This window comes from Limulus polyphemus, unplaced genomic scaffold (assembly GCF_000517525.1).
Source record: "Limulus polyphemus unplaced genomic scaffold, Limulus_polyphemus-2.1.2 Scaffold562, whole genome shotgun sequence".
In the NCBI taxonomy this organism is placed as follows: Eukaryota; Metazoa; Arthropoda; class Merostomata; order Xiphosura; family Limulidae; genus Limulus; species Limulus polyphemus.
The window spans coordinates 370,831-384,136 of NW_013666172.1; the positions used below are offsets into that span (position 1 = coordinate 370,831).

General features: G+C 34.4%; 1 protein-coding gene across 1 annotated transcript in view; it reads right to left on the reverse strand.

Moving 5' to 3' along the window:
* The window catches only part of LOC106459120 (zwei Ig domain protein zig-8-like), a 281,821-nt gene that overhangs the window by 200,047 nt on the left and 68,468 nt on the right, over positions 1–13,306 (reverse strand). The gene's annotated exons all lie outside the window — the stretch shown is intronic.

Consider the following 13,306-nt stretch of genomic DNA (forward strand, 5'->3'; position numbering starts at 1 on the left):
CATGAGCATGTTTATGATTTTTATTAGGTTATAATACATTTAAAACACAGAATACAACTTTGAGCTTTTGAATTTACCTGAGCTTAAATATTGTACCAGAGCAAATATTGCTGGGTTATATTAAATTTAAATGAGAGAATAAAACTCTGAAAAAATGATGTTTGAACTCTGTATTTTGTTTGTCTAAGCTTAGTTATTGTACCAGAACAAATATGGTTTCACTTCTTCCCATTTTTTCAAGGGTTTATTGAGTAAAAACATTAATAAGCAGCAGTCGGTAACCAACGCATGAAATAACAATGGCTAGCAACGCGAAGAAAATGCTTAGGTTTCACCACCAGCCATTGAACTTGGAATGTATGATCAATAGTAAGCTGCTTAAATGGTAGTCTAACCGTTGCATTGAAGGAAACTTATGCAGTGCATCAAGTAAAACGACAACGAAGAGCTCGCACAAGAATGTTGCCTAGAAACCATAAGTACAGAAGTTTCTTTTTATAACTAATTTATGAATAAATATAACAGGAATGTGTACGGGTAGTGTTGTGGGAATTTGTTTATAAACAGTTCTTGCATTGCATAGCATCTGTGCAATCACTAATAAACCAGATGCAGGTGGCGAGTAAACAAGACTGACTAGTTATTATGATGTTTCTGTCTATGAGTATAGATATCAGTTCTATTTACAGTTTAAATTTATATTTATAGCTCGCCTCATATAGTTAAGACAGAAACAATATTTCAAACATAAAACTTCTGTCAAGAAAGAAACATTCGACGAACCATTTAACATGTAAAAATCATTATAATGATCTAGTGTTCAAGCAAAGCACGTGCCTTCAAATGGCTTTGGTAATCAACAAATTTCATAGAACGAGTTATGAATTCTAGATAAGGGATTTCTTTGAACCTTAGGGGCAAACACATTGTATTTACTGTAGAAATGGTAAATAATATTCCATATTAGAAATTGTAAAGTATAAAATATAAAAGTGTACTAGCGTAGATGATGATGGCAGTAACATTCAGAATCCTAGTGTTAATAGTTATTGATGCCTAATCCTTCCAACTATGAAAGTAACCCAGAAGTAAATCACTCCCTAAATGGTCTTAGATGACTAGCTAACATATTGGTCACAATATTGTAGACTACAAAATGTGTATACCTTATGATAAAGCACGTGATTATTAACTCCATTTCACACGTAGACAAAAAAGTTATTATATACAACGTTAGTTGCGCTATAAGAAATAAATAGAAACGGCGATGAGTAAGTATTTAATAAATCGGTGAAATCTAAAGTGAAGCGAAACCGATAATATCTACATAGAACAGTTCCATTATATTTTCCATTGTATAGAACACGACTTTTCAGTTTTTTAGTGTGCAAAATTAGAATTTTTTTGATACAGTGTTTCATCGTAGTATATATATATATATATGTACATTTATATGTACATTGAGGATATATTTAGTGAAAAAAACGGCACAAAAGTACCTTGTAATTATGTGATATTTTATAATGTATCCTTGTACGCTTTTGTTGGAGTTAAATTTGTATGTTCACTACATGATTCAGCTTATTTTACAAATGAACTTATTATAAAAACCCTGTCATCCTATTAAGTATAGGATCTATCCTGCTGTGGGTTGCCTTCATAAGAGTTAGTAGTTACGAAGTCTCTGGCATGGCTGATTAAGATGCCTGTCAGGTTTAAAATTTCATAAAAGTATTTTATGTTTAAGAATATTGTTTAATTTCTTCGATAAACCAAGGAAAAATAAGTCTTGCGTGAAAAGTATAGGCTTATAGAAGGTTAGGGAAAATCGAAAAAAATGTCATATTTCTAATCCTACAAACATTAAATATCTACTTGTTAATATATTCTTTGTTCTGTTTGATTGTTTGAAATTTAGCACGAAGCTACATAATGGGCTATCTGTGCTCTGTCCACTACGGGTATCAAAACCCGGATTATAGTCCGCAGACATACCGCTGTGTCACTGGGAGGGTTTTAATACATGTAGTAAAATATAATTCAATACAAGAGTTACGTTTCGCTATGTTTTTGTGAATAGCATAATTCTGTTATAAAAGTCTGACATACAACTCTATAAACATATCAGATTTACATGTATCCTCATTCGTCTAAATATACATTAAATATTTTCCAAAGAAGCTCGCTCATATATGCAAGTTTTAATTTAAAATTATTGTACATTTTTAATCGTGAAACATATAAACAAAAATGAAAATATACTTGGAATTTGTGTCCTATTCTCAACTAGTTGAAAATAAACAAACAAAAATTGCACCACTACCTCTATTACAACTAAAATTATTGACAAATTACATCACTACCTCGTATTTCAACTAAAAGTATTGACAAATTGCATCACAGCCTGGAAAACTTCATGGGCTTTGTAAAACTGTACTACCTGTAAGATCATTTTAAACTGAAATAGCAAGATTAATATTGTTGTGTATCAAGCGTCTGTGTACTCTGTTCTAAAACATTTACAGGCCTGGGTAACTTCACGGGCTTAGTACTTTCTCAGGAAAGATCGCTTTGTGACTTGAAGTTAAGAGGAAAGAGAAGAAATACAGCTACATGATATAAAAACGTGAACAATTAGGACCCGTCTCTTACTCCATGTCCGACAGGATCGTCACTTATGTCACTGAAATCAACAGTAACAAAATATTGCCTTTATGAACTCCCCGTTGTCATTACAATTTCTATAAAAAATATTATAATTTATATATTCTTACATTCATGCGTTAGCATATATTTTATACATATATATGCAGTTTCAAGTTGTCTATGATCAACCTTTATTTTTTCATATTCCTTTCGATTTATATTTTATTGTATACTTCTGACTGAAAACTCAATTTTCTTCTATCAGCTCTTGGTATCATTTCATTTAAAACACGGTTCTGCACGTTATTAGGCATCAGGCCCGGCACAGCCAGGTGGTTGCGGCACTCGACTCGCAATCTAGGGGTCGCGAGTTCAAATCTCCGTCTCGCCAAACATGCTCGCCCTTTCAGCCGTGAGAGTGTTATAATGTGACGGTCAATCCCACTATTCGTGGGTAAAAGAGTAGCCCAAGTGTTGGGGGTGGGTGGTGATGACTAGCTGCCTTCCCTCTAGTCTTACACTGCTAAATTAGGGACGGCTAGCGCAGATAGCCCTCGTGTAGATTTGCGCGAAGTTCAAAAACAAATATTCTGTATCAGTCTTTTGTCATGTCGCAACAACAGTTTTTATTTCAACCTTAAGTGATTATTTTAGGTGAACGTGACCTAGTAGTTGACTAACGTGCTCGTATTGTGAATCCCAGGTTCGTGGCCTGTTTCCACAAAAACGCACTTTGGGACCGTGGATGCGTTACAAGAGTGACAGTCGAACTTTCACATTCGGTCAGACGAAAATGTTTTAAGAGAAGAGAGATAAAAATTAGGGACAGCTGTGCGTGATAACCCTGTTATTTTGTTTAGTCTGAAAATTCTGAAAAAAAACTCCCTCTGTGTGACCAAGCCATCATGGCAAAATATTAGCCGTTTTAATAGAATAGTCTTGGTTGCTTGACCACAATGCATTATAAAACAATTTATTAAATCAATATAGTTGACTTTGCAATACTAGAATACAAGGAAATGATGTAGATTTTGACAAAGTAATATAACAATTGTCATATTTTCCGTTAAATTTTATCTAAAATGACATTTCTCTTTCGTGTGGTATAACTTTTTTTATATTCATACACATTTGTACCGTTTCACTAGAAAATGAGTTTAAGGATATCTAGCTCTTCACAAAATCGATTCCTTAAACTTTCTTCACATTTTGTCGGACTGGATTATATAATGAAAACAAGATTATATTAGGTATCAAAACCCATGCTATGAACAACTGAGAACTGAGTTTCAAACAATTTTAACTCTTGAATTCTCCGTTCTTTGTAACAAAGATTTGTACAAAGATTGTAATTACAATCATTATTCCTTTTGTATCTTTAATGAAGGCCTTTTACAAACCTGAAAGCTAAGATTTTAAATACATTTTTGTACATTGTTATGTGAATACCAGAAATTGTTTCCCGATGTAGACTCGTATGTTTCAAAGGCTAAACAACTTCAGACTCTTCTCAGGAATGGAAAAATAAATAAAGATATTATTCGTGGATTTATAATAGATACATGTGCATCTACAGCAATAGTTTGTATATTGAAAAATAAGTTTTAGCTAACACTAAAGCGCACTTGCTTAAGTATTGGAAAGCATACTTCTATGGATATAGTGTGTTTAAAAAAGCCACATTTAACGGTTATCCTGATACCTATATAATATTCGAGTTATAGGCAGCTAATATTATTACACGAGGTGTTTCCAGCACCGGTGTATACTAAACGGTTGAATAGATAATTGCAATTATGGTGAGTATTTTTATCCGAATTCTAAAACAAATATTATGATTGAAAACAGGATTTGTCCTTGTTGACAGTAGAAGACGATACAGAAAGTAAAAAAAAAGTTTCAATAACGTTAGATGACCAGTTGAAAGCTTATATCTTTATTAGATATCTCTTGGTAATATCTTCCATCATTTTTTTCGTCCAAGTATTCCGCACTTAGTTAACTTCCTTGTAACTTCATTAATCCTCGTTAATAATGTTACATATCACAGTGGCCACCTCATAGAGCTTATACTCATTTAGCCATGCTTCTATGTCACCACTCCCATAGAGTTTGGGTCATGTTTAAATGAAGTGAAAGTTCATACAAGTTAGAATGATATGAGTTTTTATCTATTTTTGAATCATCAGAGACATATGATCTGCAGTAGTGGGTTATCATGCTAGGAATTTGATCTGGTTTGACAGTTTGATATAGAGACAATACTGAAGTCTATCATCTTTCTTTCTGAACTACAGAAGCCACCAGATCTGTAAAACGATAGCACAGAACCCAACTAGTTTGATTACAAGTTCCGCTGAACGTTTTGTTTTTTCAGGTGTAATTCAAGAAACAAAGTTTGTTGTACTTTGTTTTACACTTATGTTTGAATTTTCTCTGACGTTTTCATTTTACTTTCTCACAAACACGTATTTTCAACCCTTATTTATTGCAATACTTTGGCATCAGTGAACTTGAACACCACCTGAGCAACGGTAATCAAAACAGCTCCATTTTCAACAAAACTTTATAAGTTCAATTTTAAAGGAGTATGCGCCTGTCTTTTATATGCAGAAATGTCACAGAATTGATTCTTAGTGTCTACTTTAGTCACTAGTGGTGGATGCTATAGCTTCTAGGATCCTGCTTTCTTCGACAGCACAGAAACATAAATGTTCGTGACACAACTAACAGGAGAGAAGCCATAGTTTGTAAGATTCTATTTCCTTTGACAACACAGCAGCGTAAATGTTCGTGACACCACTAACAGGGGAGTGCCACAGTTTATAAGATATTATTTCCTTCGTCAACACAGCAGCGTAAATGTTCGTGACATCACTAACAGGGGAGAAGCCATAGTTTGTAGGATTCTATTTTCTTTGACAACACAGCAGCGTAAATGTTCGTGACACCACTAACGGGGGAGTGCCACAGTTTCTAAGATATTATTTCTTTCGTCAGCACAGCAGCGTAAATGTTCGTGACATCACTAACAGGGGAGAAGCCATAGTTTCTATAATCTTATTTCCTTCGTCAACACAGCAGGGTAAATGTTCGTGACACCACTAACAGGGGAGTGCCACAGTTTCTATAATCTTATTTCCTTCGTCAACACAGCAGCGTAAATGTTCGTGGCACCACTAACAGGGGAGTGCCACAGTTTCTATAATATTATTTCCTTCGTCAACACAGCAGCGTAAATGTTCGTGGCACAACTAACAGGGGAGTGCCACAGTTTCTATAATCTTATTTCCTTCGTCACCACAGCAGCGTAAATGTTCGTGACATCACTAACAGGGGAGAAGCCATAGTTTCTAAGATCGCATTTCCTTCGTCAACACAGCAACATACATGTTTATGACACCAGTAACAGAGAATACGGGTTTCAGGATCGTTAAGTTCCTAAAAAGTGTGTTAGAAGATCAATTAATCTTGCTTTAATTAAGAGTGATTATTAGTTTTATATAAATGTTAATCTTTTTCAGAAATTTTGATCACATATCTACAGTTTTAAAAAGGACCTTACTATGTAAAACTTTCAAAGTACTAATTATAGTTGTATCTTATAGGCTATTGTTTTTAAAGAAGAAACGAAATTTTGCAATTTGAGCGTTTTATTTTGGTATCAATTTTTCCCAACTTTACATCGAAATTAGCTAACTAGTTCGTTTTTTAACTCTTAATTACAGTGCGTGATTGAAATCGTGTTCAATCATTTTACAACTGTATAACAGGAAATGTGAAAATCATGACACAGGAGTGAAATCATGTTCAGTCATTTCATATCAGTATAAAAGGAAATGAGAAAACTATCACACATTTTTTACATATGTATACATGTTTCTGTGTATTATAACTAATTGAACTAATAGCATAGGTTTCTGTCTGCTATCGTTTCTTATTTGTACCAAGTACTTTCCTAAAAATATATAGATTTGGCCATCGCAAAAAAAAATTGTTTTCAAATAATCTGAGTAAAATGTTTTTGCTGGATATATATTTATATATTACAGGAGAATAGATGTTTCAAACATCCATGATCCAAGAGTATCTTAAAATATAATATATTACTTGAATTATAAATATGTCACTTGGCATGTTCATTATTCAAAACAGTCACAAATCCAAGGTATTTCTTTTTCAACAAAAATATCTGAAATATTAGTTTAAGATTTTTTTTTGTCACAATAACAATATAACAAACAATTATGTGAACGTTTGGTGATGAGTAACCCATTATTCAGAAAATAAAGTTTGGAGATGGCTTAAATGGGTAGTAAAAGAACCTTTAATATAAATGTGTACCATTTCAACAAGCTTTTGTCATCATTAGGTATTTAAATCATTTACAAAGTCAGAAATTAACTATTCAGAGCGGAATTTGTCTGAGGAAGGAAATGTCGCTTCTTGTTTTGACGATTTTAACATTGAAATACCTGATGATGACAAAAGCTTGTAGAAACATTGGATATTTGTAATAAATTATAGTCGCCTCCAAACTTTAGATGGAAGTTTGTATTTTTCATCTAATCTGACAAAAATATGAGAAAAAAACTGGATAAAATTTAACTTGTATGTAATAATACTTCTTTCAAATTACTCCATTTATCCTTGTTTAATATTAAACAAACATAGACCACAATATATATAAAGGGAACCGGCTTATTCTTACTTGAAACTGTCAATGAATTAATGTTTGTAATTTTTATTATTTTATATGTTCAACCAAGACAGCGAGTATCTTATGTTAAACGAACAGGTAAAATAATCCAAACTCGGGCATAACCGTACCGAATTTAGAATTAAAAAATAATAATAATGGGATTAACTGTCACTTTTATAACGCGCTCAGCTGAAAGAGCGTATGGTGATCATCGTCAAGTCTTTCAGTGGCACAGCGGTGTGTCTGCGGACATACAACGCTAGAATCCGGGTTTCGATCCCCATGGTGGGTAGAACACAGATACTCCATTGTGTAGCTCTGTGTTTAATTTCAAACGAACAAACAATTATCGTCAAATGACGGACTTGAACCATAGACCTTTGGTCCGTACCAAACAAACAATCATCGTCAAATGACGGACTTGAACCTTAGACCTTTGGTCCGTATCCATAAATTTAGCAACTAGGCCATCTTTGGCATAAATGTTTAAGAAAATGACCTTGGAAAGTCGAGTTAAACAATACTTTGTATTGATATACCGTTTTAATATGCAAATATACATTGTTCTTAATATTTTCCCTCTCTCTTATATCACACTAAATATTTTTATGTTAGAAAATAAATATTAAAATCTAGCTTTGTGAAGTACGAAAACATGTAGACTCAAAAACATAAACAAAATAAAATATATGGTGTGCAACCATTCCAATACATTTGACAAATTAACAAACTAAATAATAGATTTTGCGGATATATTTGTTTAGAACGTTTACGTCTTAATAATTATTTATGAAAAACGAGGTTAGTCGTATAGAAAGTTGTTGAATATATATTACCATTATTATATTTTTATTCTTTTGTTAAGAAATAATTACGCCATTATGTATTAAATGTTTAGTTACATTATAGGTTATGATACAATCTTTGTTAAAAAGTAATTGAGAGCCGTATAGACGTAAGAAAAATCAGGAAGGTGTATTTACATATTCTTACGTTATTGCTAATGAGACTAATAACTATTTGAGTGTATATTGTTGTAAGTTTAATTGTTTTTATTTACTATTGGCAAATAGTCCATAATTACTCATTTTATTGGTTTCTTCCTAAAATGAGCTTAAAAGAGACTGAGATCACCATCAAACGATTGATCATCTAACGGAAATTAGGTTAATCTTTATCTTCAGGAGCTTCAAGGTAACGTTTGCACTTAATTAGTGTTTTATAAAATACAACAGGAAAAATACGAACAGTGTGATCGTTTGTGAGCATAGAATACGTTTTTTACTCTTTTTTTGTTTGTTTGTTTGAAGTTAAACACAAAGTTACACAATGGGCTACCTGTGCTCTGCCCACCACGAGTATCGAACCCCGGTTTCTAGCGTTTTAATTCCGCAGACATACCGCTCTTTTTATTAATTTCAATGTGTGAAGTTTCACTTCTATTTAATGATTTGTTTGGTTTTGATGTATTGTTTTCATAGGTTCATAAATTAGATGAAAATATATATTTTGATAAATGAAATTCAAATATTGTACGACTGATGGCCATATGTGTAACAAGAGTGAATGTCATAACCTAAATGATAACTCGCGATTTTGCATGTTGATTATATATTCCCGAAGAGGAACCTGGCAGTTTAGTTAAAAAAACAGTTCATTATAACTTACTAGCACGTGCAATATCTGGTAATTATAGTATATATCGGTGATTGATATGTATGCCTCACAACACACTAATAATAAATACACTCAAAATATACACTTTGATCTCCAGCTTTTCTGATTTAAGGGTTATGCTTTTAAAATAACTTTAGGTTTGTTCTATATATTTATTAATATCTTAACCCTAAATTTGCGACTTCATCGGATCCAGGTTGGCAATAAATCTTGAGTGTGTGATATTCGGACAATTTTTGAATTTATCAAAAACATGATAGAACGATAGCTGTCAATTAAAGATGTGCAGACGAAATTTCAGTTACTTTAACCAACGCCCGGGTCAGGTGGTTAGGGCGCTCGACTCGCAATCTGTGTGTGTTGCGGGTTCGAATCCCCGTCCTACCAAACATGATCGCGCATATAATGTGACGGTCAATCCCACTATTCGTTGGTAAATAAGTAGTGCTAGAGTTGGCGGTGGGTGGTGATGACTAGCTGCCTTCCCTCTAGTCTTACACTGCTAAATTAGGGACGGCTGGCACAGATATCCCTCGTGTAACTTTGCGCGAAATTCAAAAACAAACCTTTAACCGACATTTTCCATTTTCTATCCAAAATTCGAATGCTCTTTTAATTTCTGACATTTTCTGTTTAATACGAAGAACAACATAAAAACATCAGAACACGACCCAGTTCTTCCTATTACTTGTAGGTATATCAAATGCAATAAATGTAGTCGATGTGAATGTGAACATGACTGGTCATCCACAGTCATCCAAGTTTTCATGAAAAAGAGGATAAAGAGAGTTTACAAAAAGGTATACAAGGAGAACTAAAAGTGAAAAAATAACGTTACTATTGCTGCTGTTGTCATGGGTCACGAAGATTGATCCCTTTACTAAATACTTTGTAAAAGTTATCTTTTACATTTTTTATCACTTAGTACACGTAGTAAAATACTTCTGGTCAGTGTTTGCACTGCAATATGTGAAGTTCTGATAAGTTCACACGGACAATATTAATCGACCATGTCAAAATAGCTTAGCTTTGGCAAACAGTTTGGAAGTTATATCAAAATGAGTTTCAGAGTTCTGGACTCTTTAGGCCCAACACTAAACGATACAACAATTGAAAGTGAAAAATTAGTTAGATCGTACCAGACATTGTGAAATATTGTAACTACACGTTCGTGGTTTTGGATAATTCGAAAGTTAGGGGTTGATTTAACAGTTTGATAATATGACATTTGTTACATGTTTTTAGCTTCCTTAGCCCACTTCTAACTTAGTGATGCGTTTGTGTTTGTTTTGTCACTGTGATTGGCCATTCACCTCTTAGCAATAGCTAAGTGAGGTGCATACTGCGCCTACATATATATATATGTGTTTGTTGGTTGTGGTAAGTAGATCGTGTAAGACGTTGTTTCGGTGTTTTTTTTATGTGTAATATTGACTATTAAATTTTAATTAAACGTCACCCCATGCCTGTGTTATTAATAAGTGAGTATCATTACGAGTATCGGCGAATTTCAGACGTAACAAATTGGGGGTTTGTTCTAAAATATATATATTTGTTTATTCAGAGACTTAATGAGGGAAATTTTAATGTAAACAAATTTGAGGCTCCTCCTGGATTTGTTCTAAAATATATTTGTTTAAATTGAGTGAACTTATTTACACGCAAAAAAAAAATATGGGAAGGGTTACTGAATGGTTGAAACTAGAAAAATCTCCAAGAGAAGTTCTTGAGTGTATGAAAATACGGAATTATTGGAGGCGTGTGAACAATTAAAAGTAGATTACAAACAGTCAATTAAAAAAGAGGAGGTTATGTTCTTGATTGTCCACAGACTCGTAGATGCGGACAGAATGAAAAAGAGTGTGTTGGGACTCTATCATCAAAAAGACGATCCTGCATCCAAATGTTTCGAACATGATGTGAAGTTAAAAGAACTGGAATGGCAAAGAAAAGAGAAGAAGGGCAAAGAGAATTAGAACTATTGAGGTTAGAACAGGAAATTGAAATGAGGAAGTCAGAAATTGAAAAGGAAGAAAGGATCAGACTAAAACGTCTTGAAATTATAAATCAAGAGAGTTCTAGCATAAAATCATCATTAAAATTTGACCCTAGTCATCATGTTAAAATAGTACCACTATTTAATGAACATCAGGTTGATAAATATTTGCAACATTTCGAGAAAATAGCCCAAAGTTTAGAATGGCTCAACAATTCTTGGCCAATTTTATTGCAAAGTATCATTAGAGGCAAAGCTCAAGAAGCTTATAGTGCACTCTCAATTGTACAAAATATGATGTTTATAAAATCTGTCGCCCCGTAGTAGCGCAGCTGTATGTCTGCGGACTTACAACGCTAAAAACCGAGTTCCGGTACCTGTGGTGGGCAGAGTACAGATAGCCGATTGTGTAGCTTTGTCCTTAACTTCAAACAACAACAACTGTAAAATCTGCCAACTCTCAAAGCCTATGAACTAGTTCCTGAGACATACAGTCAAAAATTTCGTAATTATCTACAACACAACAACCAAACTCACGTGGAATTCGCCCATGAGAAAGAAGTTTATTTTGAAATGTGGTGCACATTTAAAAACAAGAATGACGACTTTGAAAGTCTGAAACAATTGATTTTGGTGGAAGAATTTAACAGGTCTGTTAAGGATGATGTCAAGACTGCCACATTGGCTGATTTTGTCTTAACTCACTCAGTTAGATTCAATAAGCCCAAACACTTCGATTCTCACCCTCATAAAAATAGAGGTAATAGTAGTTTCAATGGTCATTCGTGAAGTGATCCCAAGTCCTCCTAAATCTGGTCAAAGTCGCCAATCAAGTCCAAGAAGAGGTACGAAGTTCAGTCAGTTAGCACCCCCCCCCCCAGTGGCACAGCGGTATGTCTGCGGACTTACAACCCTCGAAACCAGGTTTCGATACCCGTGGTGGGCAGAGCACAGATAGCCCATTGTGTAGCTTTGTGCTTAATTACAAACAAACAGTCAGTTAGGTTATAATTCTCCTGTTTGTCATTATTGTAAGAGTAATTTCCGAATGTTAGACTCTGAAAGCCAAGAATAAAAATATATGATCTAATGCTCTTGTTTTCTCACATAAGAGTCATTGTGAGTCTGAACCTGTGATAAAAGAATTGCTGCCATTTGTGTCAGGGGATTGTGTCCATTAGTAAGGGGCCCGGCATGGCCAGGTGGTTAGGGCACTCGACTCGCAATTTGCGGGTCGCGGGTTCGAATCCTCATCCCACCAAACATGCTCGCCCTTTCAGCCGTGGGGGCGTTATAATGTGATGGTAAATCCCACTTTTCGTTGGTAAAAGAGTAGCTCAAGCGTTGGCCCGTGGGTGGTGATGACTAGCTGCCTTCCTTCTAGTCTTACACTGCTAAATTAGGGACGGCTAGCGCAAATTGCCCTCGTGTAGCTTTGCGCGAAATTCAGAAAATAAACAAACCATTAGTAAGGATAAGTATAATCCCAAGCCTATTAAAATTCTTTGGGATACTGGGGTTACTCAGTCTTTGTTATTGCAAGAGGCATTGTCTTTTTCTAGTAAGTAAGCCACTGGTGATTTTTTTTTCTTATTTAGCCCAGGGGATTGAGGGTAGCTTTGTGAATGTACTTGTTCATAAAGTTTATTTACAGGCCGACGTAGTCTCAGGATTTTGTTACCATAGGTGTTAGGCCTACTTTGCCAGTTAAGGGTGTATCTTTGCTGCTGGGTAATGACTTGGCAGGTAGTCAGGTGGCTACTGATCTTTGGATTGTTTCGAAGCCAAGCCCTTATGAGGACTAACTTTGTTGAGGCAGGAATGTCGGATTTATTTCCAGCCTGTGCAACGACTCGATCAATGGTCAAAAAGGCTTCAGTAGATACTGAAAATTTAACAAGGATTAAAGCTGTGTTACAGGATGATTTTACTGATATGTCAGATACATTTATGTCCTGTAGCGAGGACAATGATCACCCTTCTGTTATCAGAGACTCTCTCATAGATAAGGTTTGTAAGGAGGAGTCTGACAGGCGAAGTAGTATGAAGGTTGAGTTGTTTTTGAAAAGTCAGCTTCTTTGAGAGCAGGGGAGCGATCCAGAGATTACCGTAATTGTGAATAAAGCTCTACCAGTGGGTGAGTTAGATACTGTTCCTGTAGGATATTTCATTAAGAATGATTTACTCATGAGAAAATGGCATCCAGCTGATATTCCTGCTAATGAAACGTGGGTTATTGTATAATAAAAACATTAACTGAAATATTATTTGAAGTATCACTGTTT